The 14,274-nt window shown below is 38.8% G+C and overlaps 1 protein-coding gene across 6 annotated transcripts in view; it reads right to left on the bottom strand.

Moving 5' to 3' along the window:
* Dync1i1 (dynein cytoplasmic 1 intermediate chain 1) overlaps positions 1–14,274 on the bottom strand; it is a 316,826-nt gene that overhangs the window by 74,263 nt on the left and 228,289 nt on the right. The window lies entirely within an intron of this gene.

Below are 14,274 nucleotides of genomic sequence, written 5' to 3'. Positions count from 1 at the left end.
ATCAGAGTCATTGAGACTTTGCTATGGATAAGAACGATATTCTAACCAAAAGGTGGAAATAAAGGGGTAGCAATTGCCCTCCACAAATATGTGCTCTCCTAAAGAGAATGAGAGAAATATGCATTCCAGTGAGCAGAGCTGCAGCTAGTCCACACAGTCGCTTGGCATGAAACAGAGGAAGATGCCTCTTGGCACTGACTGTGTCACATGGGCAGTCAGGTGCCTTGGCAACTCATGAGAAAGATGGCTTTGCTTCCTTACTGCCCCTTGAGCTTGACATCTTTGTGCAGGGTACAGCTTGTGCACCCACTAAATTATAGGGTGTGTGTGTGTGTGTGTGTGTGTGATTGAGAGACAGAGAGAGAGAGAGAGAGAGAGAGAGAGAGAGAGAGAGAGAGAGAGAGAGAAGGACAGGGGAAGATCTGTTTTCATTACAGGGGAGAAGGGTTAATTACAGCCAGGATAGTTCAAAAGGGCTCACAGAAAGGGGTACATTTATCACATCTTGAATGTGGAAAACTAAGCAAGAGGAAAAGAAATGTATATCTGAGAGATGAGATAATGAGAAGGACTGGAGATTGTGTGTGACCTGAAGGAACCACTGAAGAGGCAGGCAGGAAGTATGGCTGATGAGGTATCCTGGGCTTTTAAAAGGGGAAAGGCTTTGAGTGGAACTGTTTTATTTCTTTTTATTCTTCTTTTTTTTTTTTTTTTTCCTGTGAGCAATGGTGAGAAAGCAAAGTTTTTGGAGCAAACAAGTATGAAGATAAAGGCTGTCACTGATAAGCTAACAAAAACAGTGATTAAAGAAAAAAAAATATGACTTCTCACTGGTAAGCTATATGTCTATTTCTTCATAAAAACAAACCAACAGGTTTGGCTTAGCAGTTAAGGTGGTTTTTGGCATAGCCAAAAGTCCCAGGTTCAATTCCCCAGTACCCACATAAAACCAGATGCACAAGGGGGCACATGCAACTGGAGTTCATTTACAGTGGCTAGGAGGCCCAACTGTACCCATTCTCTCTTTCTCTGCCTTTTGCCTGCCTGCTCTTTCCCTCTGTAATAAATAAATAAATAAATAAATAAATAAATAAATAAATAAATAAATAAAATAAAGGATAAGCTATAAAAAATAGCAAATGAATATTTTCAGCATAAGACTTAGTAGTCAAAGAGTTCCAGATACTCTGAGGTGGAGGAAGAATGTAGACTATTTTTCAGTGTCACGTTTTCCTACTTGGAATGATTTTCACTTTCAATTCCTTGAACATGATTCGACAGAAAGCATGCCTGTGCCCCAATCTGGTTTTCATAAAGTTCAAGAATAACTCTCAATAATGACACTGAATTAAAGAAAAGAAAATAATGCCGGTCAGCTTCTTGTTTTACACATCCCACAGAAATGATTCTTAGCTTTCAATTGATGAAATTCTTATGTTCCTTGAAACATTTTTTTTTTTTTGAAAAGCTTCAGAAAGTCTTAAAATTACCCAGGTGGTATCAACAACTGAATTTACCAAAGCTCAAATCAGTATGGATAAAGGAATGTCATTCAATTGGAGAAAACCCAGAATTCAGCCACTTGATTGTTTCCGTGTTTCAGTTAAGTCTCAGTAAATACTCCTGTAAATCTCTCAAAGTTTGTTGCAAGATTTTTACTGGGGCAGAACCAACAACAGAGGTTTTTATGGCACACAAAGTTGGTAATCCATTAGAATCCAATTCCAAAAGTATGAAACTCTAATACTGTTATATACTTACTCCTTTTTTGTATTTTCATACATCCCTTCATTCTTAAAACACTTCACACTAAAGATTACTAAGCCATTTTAAAAATTCCAATATTCTTTCTTTCTGTCTACTTCCTTTTTCTCTCTCTCTCTCTCTCAAATAAATAAATAAATAAAATATTTTTTAAAACCTATTCAATGGGCTAGGAAAATAGCTTAGCGCTTAATGCATTTGCCTGTGAAACCTAAGGACCCCAGTTCGATTCCCCAGGACCCATGTAAGCCAGATGCACAAGGGGGCACATGCATCTGGAGTTCATTTGCAGTGGCTGAAGGCCCTGGAGCACTCATTTACTTTTTCTCTCTGTTTCTTCTTTCTTTCTCTCTCTCTCTCCCCCTCCCCAATAAATAAATAAATAATTAAAAAATCCAATCCACAAAAGCCCCACTTGGAATTTACAATTAAAGAACTATTTTGTTTATTTATTTGTAAGCAGAGAGAAATAGAGAGAAGACAGATAGACAGAGAGAATAGGCACAAAGGGTCTTCAGTCACTGCAAAGGACCTCCAGATGCATGTGCCACTTTTCGTATCTGGCTTTACATGGGTACTGGGGAATCAAACCGATGGTATTAGACTTTGCAGGCAAGTGATCTTTCCAGCCCCTAATTCAGAATTTTATTTAAATTTGATAAATACCCATATTAATGCTGAAAAATAGTAACAACACATTGGGACATGAAGTCTTCCACCAAAATCTTTCTAAAAACCAAGTTTTATGATATCTCCATGAGGTATAAGAGTATGCATACCTATTTTCATCGTACATCGGGAAGCTCAAGTCACCTTATGCTCATCAATTTTACTTACATTTTAAGCTCATCACATTAGTTATGATACATTTGCATTATTGATGATCCATATAAATATATATCATATAAACATTCTATCTTTTCTGTGTTTACACACATACATACACAAATCTCCAGGGTGTGCCGCAGTTGACATTATTATTCTTATGTACACACTAAGAAAGTATAATCTCAATTATCCACACATGAAGTTTAAAATTCAGCCATTTCTTGAGATGTTTTTAAGTGTTCTGAGGTTTGATGCAATGGTGGCAAACATCTGGAAGACTGACTTAATTTTCTGTTTTTCATCCAAACATGTAGGCTCCTTTTGATTCACAGGAACAGGGGTCCATCAGCAACCCCAGCAGTGAGAGTTCCCCTTCCACTACATGAACTTTCCTCAGGTTGTGGTTCTGGAAACCTCGGCACCCTCTTGCTCACACAGCTAGTCATGGCTGTTGCTGCCAATATTGTCATGGAATCAACTGTCAGTAGAAAGCAAAATGATGATACCATACCAGCAGTTATAACTATCTGGGAAAGCATTTCAGAAAATTGGTTGACATGTCTAAAAAAAAAGTGAATTTTTTTGTCCTCATTTTAAACAGCGTATTTTCTAGAAAGTATTATTAATGACACTAATGATAGCTTTAAAAATTTCACTACTTTACTAGGCATTTAAAATTGTATAATAACTCAGTTTTTAATATTATAACAAGGCATTATTAAATTATGATTAATAAAATTTAGACAAGCAAAATTAGTTGGAAGCAAAAAGTTTCTTTTTATCATACTAGGTTGGTTATAGTGGCACACACCTGTAATACCAGCATTTAGGAGGCAGGGGTAGGAAAATCAGGAGTTTGGGGATAGCCTGGCCTACAGAGTAATTATCAAGATACCTTGGACTGCTATATGAGATGATCATGTCTCAAACAAGCAAGTAAATAAGCATATAGACCAAACACATGTACTTAGGCATTTTTGTTGCATTAATTTTTACTTATTGTGTTTTATTTTTTTAAGGGTAAGAGCCTTAAAATTACTTTGGAAAAATATGACTAGCACTTAAAATGCTAATCAAATAGTTTACATGAAAGTTGGTGAGAATTTTCAAACAATGTTAACTGTGTCATTCAAATCAGTGCTCCTGGCACAGCAGTTGAACTTTGTTTTTACAAAATTAGCAATTTTATTAATGTAGCCATGTTGTTGTTTGAATCAAGGGTCTAGGAATACCATAATGTCAATACAGATGATGTCACAGGACAAATATTTTTCCAAGAGGATAAACATCACATATTGGTTATCTGCAGAGCATGGTCCCTACAAAGTGAGGATAGGACTATATTTGAGAACCAAGCTGCCTCCAGGGACAGTGGTTGGTTTTCACCAGGTGCCACAGCCCAGAGAATAACTGAGGCAATGTCACTTATTTCTTAATCATCAGCAGGCTGCTGGTGATAACTATTTTTGCAAATCAGCCCTCCTTCTTACCCATATTGTCACATGTCTGCAAGGTAACTCACTGGGCAAAGTTACACATCCTCACTCCTATTTACCCCATTCCTAGGTGAAATTCCATACAGGGAGTAGGGTGGAGACTACTTTGAATGTCTCCCTCCTTCACAACACACCACTGCATTCAATTCAGGGACTCCCCACATCTCTTTAAGTGGCCATGGAGGCTGTTTTCTATTTTGTAGAGTTAATCCAGGCCCGTTTAGGGATCATGGTCTCCTTTAACCACAGACCCACATGTTGAGGGTGAGCAGCCTTTGGTCACTGCTGGCTGGGAAGCGTGCCCCCTAGGTTCATATTTGATTTGGTTACCCATGTCCTTCTGTGGGTGGCACTCTGCCCACTCCTCAGCCATCATACTTTGTGGGAGGAGTAGGGGTCCTGCATTCAAAAGAATCTCCTATTTCAACTACCATCTCTTCTGGGTAGAGGTTGGTCCCCAGGGAAGGAATGGCCATATTGTTACCATATGCTGTTTAATGGTGGCTGACATTTTATTTGCCTAAAAGCAAATGCGTAACTGTCAGAAGGCTGTGAGTCAGACAGATCAGATCCTTCTGGCTACCAGTGAGCCAGCAGCATATATTTCTGCAATTACCTAAGAAACCCAGAGAGATATTTCTTTTGTTAATGGAAACACATGTAATTGGGGAACATTGCTGTTGAAAGGCCCCCCTCCATATATATGGTGATCATGTGGAACATCAAGTCATCTGAAAGTGTGGAAGGAGTGAGGGTGGCAAAGCCCACAGTAGTCATGAATTGATGCTTAACTTGGAGATGGGTGAAAAGGATCTTTTTAATTTTCCATTAGCATTCTCCCTTCCTTTCTCTGAATCTCTGTCAATGCACCCTCCATTGTTCTAAACTCTAAAACTTCATTATTCAGGTTGTACTAAAAAGTTAAAAGTAGCTCATTCTAATATTTTAATTTCTCAAAATTTTGCAGCCATTCATCCTGCTGATCTTTCTTTTACAATCCCTTGGAGTTTCCATGTCTCTCACTATTGAGGCCCTAACCTGTGCATGGCCTTGGGCAAAGGAACCCCGAAGTTGGGATGCCAACTGCATGTAGACACCACTTCAAGTGCACCTTGGTGGGCTATCACAAGAGCTGGTGAAGATATGGAGAGAATGCAAAGATCACTGCAATGGTAGTGTGAATGAGAAGCAGTGGAGACACTCTGCACAATGCCAATCCTCAAAAAATTAAACAGTTGCCATATGACCCAGTATTTCCACTTCTAGGTCAATGTTAAGATCACACTAATGTTCATACTGGCAGTGCAGTAACTCTCAGAAAGTGGTGACAGTTCAGATGTCTGTTCACTGAAGAGTAGACACACAATAAGACAGGGAGAACCCATGTGAAAGCAGTTTATCAGTACAAAGGAGTGAAGCACTGAGATGGGCTCAGACACTGGGGAATCCTCAGGCTCAGCAAAGCAAGTCAAAAGTATGAGTGAAAAGCACGGAACTGTGAGTTGTCAATTTTAAAGGATGAGCAAAACATATGTCAATTAAAAATGTGTGCAATTTACAAAAATGTGTGCAGACACGTTTCAAACCTCATGGACTTATCAACTTGGTGGTTGGAATGTCCTTCATAGCCTCATGTGCTCGTGATTAACACTCAGGCTTCACCTCCAGCTGGTGGTGCTGTTGGGAAGTTCGAGGGACCTTTGTTTTCTGGAGGTTAAATCACTCAGGGTGGGCTTCGGAAAGTTGTAGCCCAGCTCCACTTGCTGCACTCAGCTCACTCTCTTTTCTTTCTCCTCGCTGATGAGAAGATGTGACAGCCTGCTGTCTGCTCCTAGCATGTTCGTCTACCATGATGAAGCTTCCCCTCAAAACTGTAAGCCAAAATTAAACCCTTTCCTTCCATAAACTGTTTCTAGTCAGGAGATCGTGCCCAGCAATGAGAAGGTAGCTGTTACATCAGTCTGACTTCCCATCTTCAGAACAATTGTTTAGGCTTCTGTGATGGCGCTTTCTTCAAATAATTTCTTCAAAAAATTATTCATTGCCCTTGACTTTCTGTGCATCATTGTCAGTTTCTGTGGCCTGAAAGGCACTGAAATGCAGAGAGAGGATTAGCAGACCTTGTGTTTCAAGAACTGACTTTCTTTTTGAAAAAAATATTTTATTTTATTTATTATTTGGGAGAGAGAGAGAGAGACCAATAGAATGGGCATGCGAAGGCCTCTAGCCACTGCAAACAAACTCCAGATACATGTGCCCTAGTATTCATGTCAGCCAGATGCTTACAGTCCTCTATCCTCAGCCTCACAAGTGCTGGGATTAGGGGCCTGCACCACCTCACCTGGTCTATGAATCTTAATTTTCAGAAGGAGCATGATAGTTCTTGGTCTACTACAGAGGTTTTGTTTGTCTTCTTTCTCTGTCATCCTTCTCTGGGACTGTTGAGAAATCTGAATTAAGTAATGCAGTTTGAATCCAGGTTGAATGCAGATTGACTTGATTCCTGATTTGAAGAAATATCTCCAAAAACAATGAAGCTACAAAGAATTCATTAGTTGTTTCTTTCTTTTCTTTTCTTTTCTTTTTTTCTGAGAGAGAGAGAGAGAGAGAGAGAGAGAGAGAGAGAGAGAGAGAGAGAGAGAGAATTGACCTGCCAGGGCTTCAGCCACTGAAATTGAGGCCAGGTGCTTACATAACCTAGTGGCATGTGTGGCCTTGTGCTTGCTTTACCTTTGTGCATCTGGCTTATGTGGGATCTGGAGAGTCAAACATGGGTCCTTATGCTTTGCAGGCAAGCATCCTAATAGCTAAGCCATCTCTCCAGCCCAGCACTTGTCATTTTGATCAACAAATCATTCTCAGCAATCCTAGGTTCAATCTAGATGTCCTAGGTTGAAAAATGATCCTAAACATTATTAAACTATGTCTTATGTTTCAACTCTTGGGCCCTTACTCTTAACACTACTTTTGGATTTCAAATGAATGGTAGAATCTATTGTTCTGCGATGTGACTGATTATTACTTGCTCAACATTTATGGGAATCATTCAGGCTACTTTCTAAATCCAGACTTGTCTGCACTTTAGCATTAATTAGATGACTGAGAAAAAAGTCAGTGATGCTTAGTTCACATACCATACCGATTAAATCTTAACTCTGGGAGGAGATATCAATATTTCCAAAAATAATCCCATGTGCAGGCTAATGCTAAGAGTACTACTTAAATGAAAATGAGCACTTGGAATATTACTGGAGGTTAGGGGTTGGGGATCTGGGAAGATAGTGGTCATCAGATAAAATTTTAAGGAGGCAGGAGGAATAAGTTCAGCAGATTTACTGTACAGTTAGTAAAATATTGCATATTTGAAAACTGCTAAGCATATGTATACATGTTCTCACCACAAACACAAAAGGTAAGCATAGGAGACAGTGCATATTAAATCCCTCAAGTCTGCTATTCCAGAGTATATATCACACATTCCATAATATAGATATCAAAGCATGTTTTACACCATAAATATATGCAGTTTTTTACTGTGATTTAAAATAAACAAACAAGCATATGTGTACTCAACACAAATGTTTAAGGAAGAGGTCTGGTTGCCTGACTATTTAATAAGAGCCTGGGTCTTCATGTCACAGAGAAATCTGGAAAACCCAACTCTAAATCAAATACTTAGTAGAGTATGGCTGTGTAACATTGTGGTTGGAGTTTTCTTTAACAAAATGCAGGCTCCTGTCTAAGATGTTACCTTTAGGGGATCACATGCCACTTTAAACAACTGGCCTAACTGAGACATATTTGATACATGTTTTTTTCTGATAGAATGTCATCATTTTATTTCTTTGGTGTTTGGCTCTTTTTATTTCCTTTCTTGCTTCCTCTCTTCTATGACTACTGAATTCTTAGAAAATGATAAATGAGAAGGAAAATAATGGGTAAAATCCAGGTGGTGCATTGAACGCATTGGAATTTTCTTGTTTATTGTTAAGAGGGCCAACAAACATTGTTACTGTCATTCCGAGTTACATGACTATTGAGTATATATGTGTGTGTGTGGGGGGGGGCATCCTGGTTAGGAAACCCAGGCTCAGAAATATAAAGTCACTGGCTTAAGATCAAGTAAATAGAAGTTGGTAAAGCCCAGATTTGAACTATAGTCTTCAAAGACAATAGACAGTGAACAGTTGCATGAATGTCACTATATATTCTCAAGTCCCACACTCTCACCCTCCCATGCACCACACTTCTGACCTCCTCACTTTCACCAGCCTAGTAGGCATAGACTAAATTTCATGTATCTCCAAATGGCAGAGAGGACTTGAGTCCCCTACTTAGTGCAGAGGCTTGGGCAGTTAGTAATTGACCCCTCTCCAGCTGGGTTTCTGCTCCTGCAGTAGAGATTGTTCCCCTCACTCAGATCCCAGCATATCAATTGTGACAGGTGACAACAGAGCTAATTAGTGCCAATTGTGGTGATATTTACCATGAGGTGGGTATTCTTGCTGAGAACTGATTGAGGCCACGTAATCATTTCAGCAGAGTCTACTGAACTGTTAGCAGCTAAGACACCAAGAGGGTCACTCCTGACAAGCTCTGTGTTTATTGGTACTGTTCTGGGAGAAATTTTTTTGTTTTTATCTCATCACTATGCAACCAACCCCTCCCCCCAAAAGTACAACCAAACAAATTATTTTTAAATGAGTGTGTCTATTCTTTCCAAATAATTAGTTGAATTGTTTTTGATTAGTGTGGAAAAGAAACCATACGCCTGTGTACTTTTAACAAATAAAAGAATCACTTTGTTTATGGGCTTATACACAGGAGCTGTTGAACATTTTTCTGAACTCAAGAAATACAAAATGATATGCACACATCATTTCAGTTTTTGTAACAGGCTCATTGGGAGACAGAATGGTCTTGGCAAAATAGTCACCTTTTGTAAATTAAAGAAAGAAAGTACCTTATATCTTTACAAAGGTTTACAGACAAATATAAATGACAAACATTTGAGGTTCATTTGCTTATACTAGTATCTGGAGAACCTTTACAGACTCTTAAAATGCAAGGCCCACAGCAAAAACGCCCAGGGAAAAATCACACACTCACACCCACAATTGTTGAACATTAAAGCTAAAAACTACTCATAGAAGCTTGGCATCGAGTTAGTAAAAATGCAAAGTCCCAGAAAGTAATTGCCTCAGCCCATTTACCACACAGTACACCGGAGCCTCATTTGTGCTAGCAGGTGCCACATAAGGAGGGATCTGTGACGTGTTACACGACAGAGTAGTGGCAGAATTTTATTTCCTAATTTGTAAAACCAAATTTATTTCCCTTATAAAATTTGTTTGTAGAAAAAAGGTGGCTTTCATTCCTCTGTTCAGCTACCAGTGCAATCAGAACAACTTTTTAAAATGGACGTTTCATTTTATTTTGTTTATTTTTCTTTTTGGTTTTTCAAGGTAGGGCTTCACTCTAGTCCAGGCTGACCTGGAATTCACTATGAAGTCTCAGGTTGACCTCAAACCCATGGGGATCCTCCTACCTCTGCTTCCCAAGTGCTGGGATTAACAGTGCGCATCACCATGCCCAGCATTAATGTTCTAGGAAAGTTGTGATAGTTGGGTTAAATATCTCTCATGCCATGTTTCTGCTGTTGTTAACATCTCTCCATCACTATGTTGACATAGTGAATTTATTGTAGATAGGGAACTACTAGTGATACAATCTTACTGACTTACTCAAATGTCTTTGATTTTTGCCTAGCGACCCTTTTGCTGGCTAGGATTCCATCTAGGTGACCACATTACACTTGATTGTCACATTTTCTGTTCTGCATGGCTGCCACAGTTTCTAAGACATCACTGTTTTGATTCTCTTAACTATCTTGAGAAGTACTTTGTAGACATCTCTTGAATTTTTTAAATGTTAAGATTACAATGGAACAAACAGATCTTTTAAGGTTACACAAAAGATTTTGAACCAATGCAAAGAAAGAAGAAAAACAGACCCAAGACTCTGAGATACTGAGAACAGTTAGTGAATTATTGTAACAGTAGCTGTCTACTTATCTACCTACCTACCTATGGATTGCCACAGTATAGATTCACTTTTTATAAACTGTCTTTAAAAATGCTACTAGGGAGTAAAACTAGGTGTGGATATTCCACATAGTTGACAATCATGCCCTGAAACACTCTCAGATCATAACTTTTTTCTGTATAAACTTTTAACCACTTACTGACTTTATTATCCCCTTTCAGACCCAAGATGCTCTACCAAGACATGTGGTACAAGCTGAAAGCTACTGTTTTTCGTTTGTTTTAATATTTTATTTATTTGAGAGAAAGAGGCAAGGGGAGAGAGAGAGAGAGAGAGAGAGAGAGAGAGAGAGAGAGAGGCTGAATGGGTGCTCCAGGACCTCCTGTAAAGTCCAGACACATGTGCTACTTTATACATTTGGCTTTACTTGGGTATTAGGGAATTGAACCTTGGCCAACAGGCTTTGCAAACAAGCACCCTTAACCACTGAGCCATCTCTCCAGCCTTAAACTTTTTCTTTCCCTTTCCCTTCCTTTTCTCCTTCCCTTTCATTCCTCCCTCCCTCCCTCTCTCTCTCTATTCTTTCAGAGAGAGAGAGAGAGAGAGAGAGAGAGAGAGAGAGAGAGAGAGGAAGGAAGGAAGGATGAAAAAAAGAAAGAAAGAAAGGATACACTAGGGCCTCTACCCACTGCAAAGGAACTTCATACTTCATATGCATGCACCATTTTGTGCATCTGGTTTTATGTGAGTACTGGGAATTGAACCCTGGGCCATTAGGCTTTGTAGGCAAGCACCTTAAATGCTGAGCCATATACCCATTCCCACCTTTTTCTTTATAAAGACGAAAATAATTTTAAAAATGGTTTGCTTTTGTATGTTAAGAACACAACATTTCATGAAATTAAATGTTGAAATTATGATAAATTAAAAAAGAATCTGATATTGGTACAGTATGTATGATTGGTATGGTATGTATTGACTTTCACCCCTTCAACACATGAGAGATTAAACCAGAGAGAAGAGATAACTTTATTCAGAAAAGAAGAATGGAGTTCCAAGTGACAGGAAAGAGTGTAGGCAGCATTAACTCCAGTGCTTGTTAAGACATGAAGAATTAATAGGAAAAAGAGAGGGAAGAATTTTGAATGTCTCCAGTTTGGTATCTTCAAAACACTTGGGGTTTTTGAGGATGGCTTAGTCAGCCACATGAAAGTTATGCTAAGGAATTGAGCCACACAGCTTCTCTAGATCCAGGGCTGGGACCACTCCATTTTTACCATCAAATCATCTTCCCAAAGAGAAGCCACAAATTAAATTTATTTTTATTGAAAAAGTACTAAGTCCTTACAAAGGGGGCAAACACAGCACTCAGAAATATGGCACTACCCCTTTCAACTAGATAGAGTCAGTGTGTATTTTAAAAGACAGCTTAGCCTGTAATCTCTCCCTTGGCCATTAGCTATAGAATTTAAAACAATATTTATTTATTGATTTTCCCCCCTCATTTCCTTTCCTCTATTCTCTTCCTTGTTTCCATTACTCTTTCTTTAGAAGCACAGTAATAAATAAGCCAATTATAGGAAAAAATGTAGTCTCTGTATGTTACTCAGTCATCTCCTATTGGTACAATAAATCTTCATTTTGAGAATCCACCCTGAGAGTCATGGAATATCCCACATTAGATCATTACCAAGCCATGTGGGTCAGAAATTATAGGGAAACCATATTAAAAAAAAAAAGTAAGGAAAAATTTCATAGGCTCCTCAAGTGGCGGTAGATCTGAGTTACTACGGTGGCTTTGCCAGCTGTGACAGTTCATCAGTGGGATCACTTTAAATTTAGCAAGAAAATAGAACTATTTGATGAGAATAGATCCTTCTTCACCTTAGAGCAGTAGGTTAACACCAACTTGGGGAAGCAAGTAGGAAGGTAAGTCCTTCACCCAACAAAGCATTGAAGAAGCAACTTCAGTGAAATATTTCTCTCTCTCTCTCTCCCTCTTTCTCTTTCCCCCCTCCTTTCCTCTTTCCTCCTCCCTCTCTCCTAGAATTACTTAGATATGCATATTCCCAAGGCATGGAGACAAATCAGGAGACATCTATGAACTATGTCTACCTTGATTATGTTCTCAACAAATTGCTACTTTGAAATATGAAAAATGACTAAGAAAACTGGATTAAAGTGCTTGTGACAAGATCCATTCAAGAGGCAAGGAGAGGGCTGGAGAGATGGTTTATCAGTTAAGCGCTTGCCTGTGAAGCCTAAGGACCCCGGTTCGAGGCTCAGTTCCCCAGGTCCCACGTTAGCCAGATGCACAAGGGGGCGCACGCGTCTGGAGTTCGTTTGCAGAGGCTGGAAGCCCTGGCGCGCCCATTCTCTCTCTCCCTCTTATCTGTCTTTCTCTCTGTGTCTGTCACTCTCAAATAAATAAATAAAATTAAAAAAAAAAAAGAGGCAAGGAGAAAGTAGTACCAGTGACAAGTACCCAAGCTCAAGTCTCACCTAGCTTTCTATTTATTTTTAAAAAATATTTTTATTTATTTATAAGAGAGAGAGAATGAATGGGTGCACCATGTCCTCTAGCCACTGCAAATAAACTCCAGACACATCCACCCCCATGTGCATCTGGCTTACATGGCTTCTAAGGAATCAAACTTGCATCCTTAGGCTTTGTAGGCAAGTGCTTTAACTGCTAACCCATCTCTTCAGTCCCACATCCTCCTCTTTCTATTTTTACTGCATTGCTTTGTTTCACTGAAAGATCTTTGATGTTTCACATGAGATTTGAACAGTGTGAGTGACTCCAATGAGGAGAGGGCCAGTAATCTGTCCTGTGGAGTTCACATCTAAGCTAAGGATATCCCCCTTAGTACAACTCTTGTGTATACTAAGAAAATCAACAAAAAAACCCCTAAAGTTCAACCTGAGCTAGTCTTTGAAAACCTTTATTTATTTATCTTATTTATTTGACAGAGAGAGAAAGAGAAGAAGAAGGAGAAGGCCAGGGCCTTCAGCTGCTGCAAACAAACTTCAAAAGCATGCACCACCCTGTACATCTGGCTTATATGGGTCCTGAGGAATTGAACCTTGGTGGTTTGGCTTTGCAAGCAAGTGCCTTAACCATGAAGCCATCCTTCTTGTCCCTGAGCTAGTCTTTTAAAGAAATGATAAAATAATAAACAACCAAAAGACATAGGAATGTGAGTGTATAAAAATTTCTTCAGAAGGGGACCTTGAGAGAAGAGTTCTTGTGATATGAAAGCAGAATGGAAGATATTTTGGAGAGTAAAGAAACCAGAAAGAGGTAGTAGGAGAGGGTTGAATTATAATAAAGCATCATGATGTATGTATGTATGAATATACCATAATGAAATCCATTACTTTGCTATTTTACAAAATTAATCAAAAATAAAATGTTAGAAATTCCTTTAGGATCAAATGACTAAATTAACAGCCCTTAAAGGCATTTTCTTAGTCCAAAGGACAAAGCCAATCTCTAATCATAAGACATAGGAAGCACAAATTAAAGGGCATGGAGACAGAGTTTGAAGTTCTAAAGAGCCTGGAGGTATATTAAAGAGTGTCTGTGAGCAAAACCCTATCCTAAGCAATGTGCTTTATCAAATAGCATGGGTGATAGTGCTGGTCAGTTGAAATGTGCTACAGTATACCCTAATGCATGTGACTCAGTTAACATTATGGGGTAGACTCTTCTACTTCATGCAAATCTAAGTAAAATAAACATTTTTTCCTTGTTCTTTAAAAAGAAAAACCATGGACAGTTTTGATGCAGTAACTGAAATTTTACTTATAGGCTGGTAATTATGAGTATTTTGCCATTTATTTTGAAATTGGAAACTGGTAAGATGCATGAAGCACCTAGTATGAGTCCCTGAAAGTTTAAAACAGAAAAAAAGCCTGATAATTGATCTTGGGGAGTCAGGAACAATGTGAAACCAGATAATGAAGAGTTAAGAAAACCTTCTCAGCCTGCTAATGAACTCCATGTTGCCTTGGTGAGACCACCCTTCTTTAAAGTAAGAGGTAACTTTATATGCAACGTGGTGTTTGGGCTTCATCCAATCTAAGAATATTAGTGTGATAAATTATAACGTATTGTCTGCAATACTTTACCAAGTGA

The sequence above is a fragment of the Jaculus jaculus genome, chromosome 10, assembly GCF_020740685.1.
Source record: "Jaculus jaculus isolate mJacJac1 chromosome 10, mJacJac1.mat.Y.cur, whole genome shotgun sequence".
Taxonomy (NCBI): Eukaryota; Metazoa; Chordata; class Mammalia; order Rodentia; family Dipodidae; genus Jaculus; species Jaculus jaculus.
Note: the sequence above shows the minus strand (reverse complement) of the source record. Positions and strands in the feature narration are given on the sequence as shown.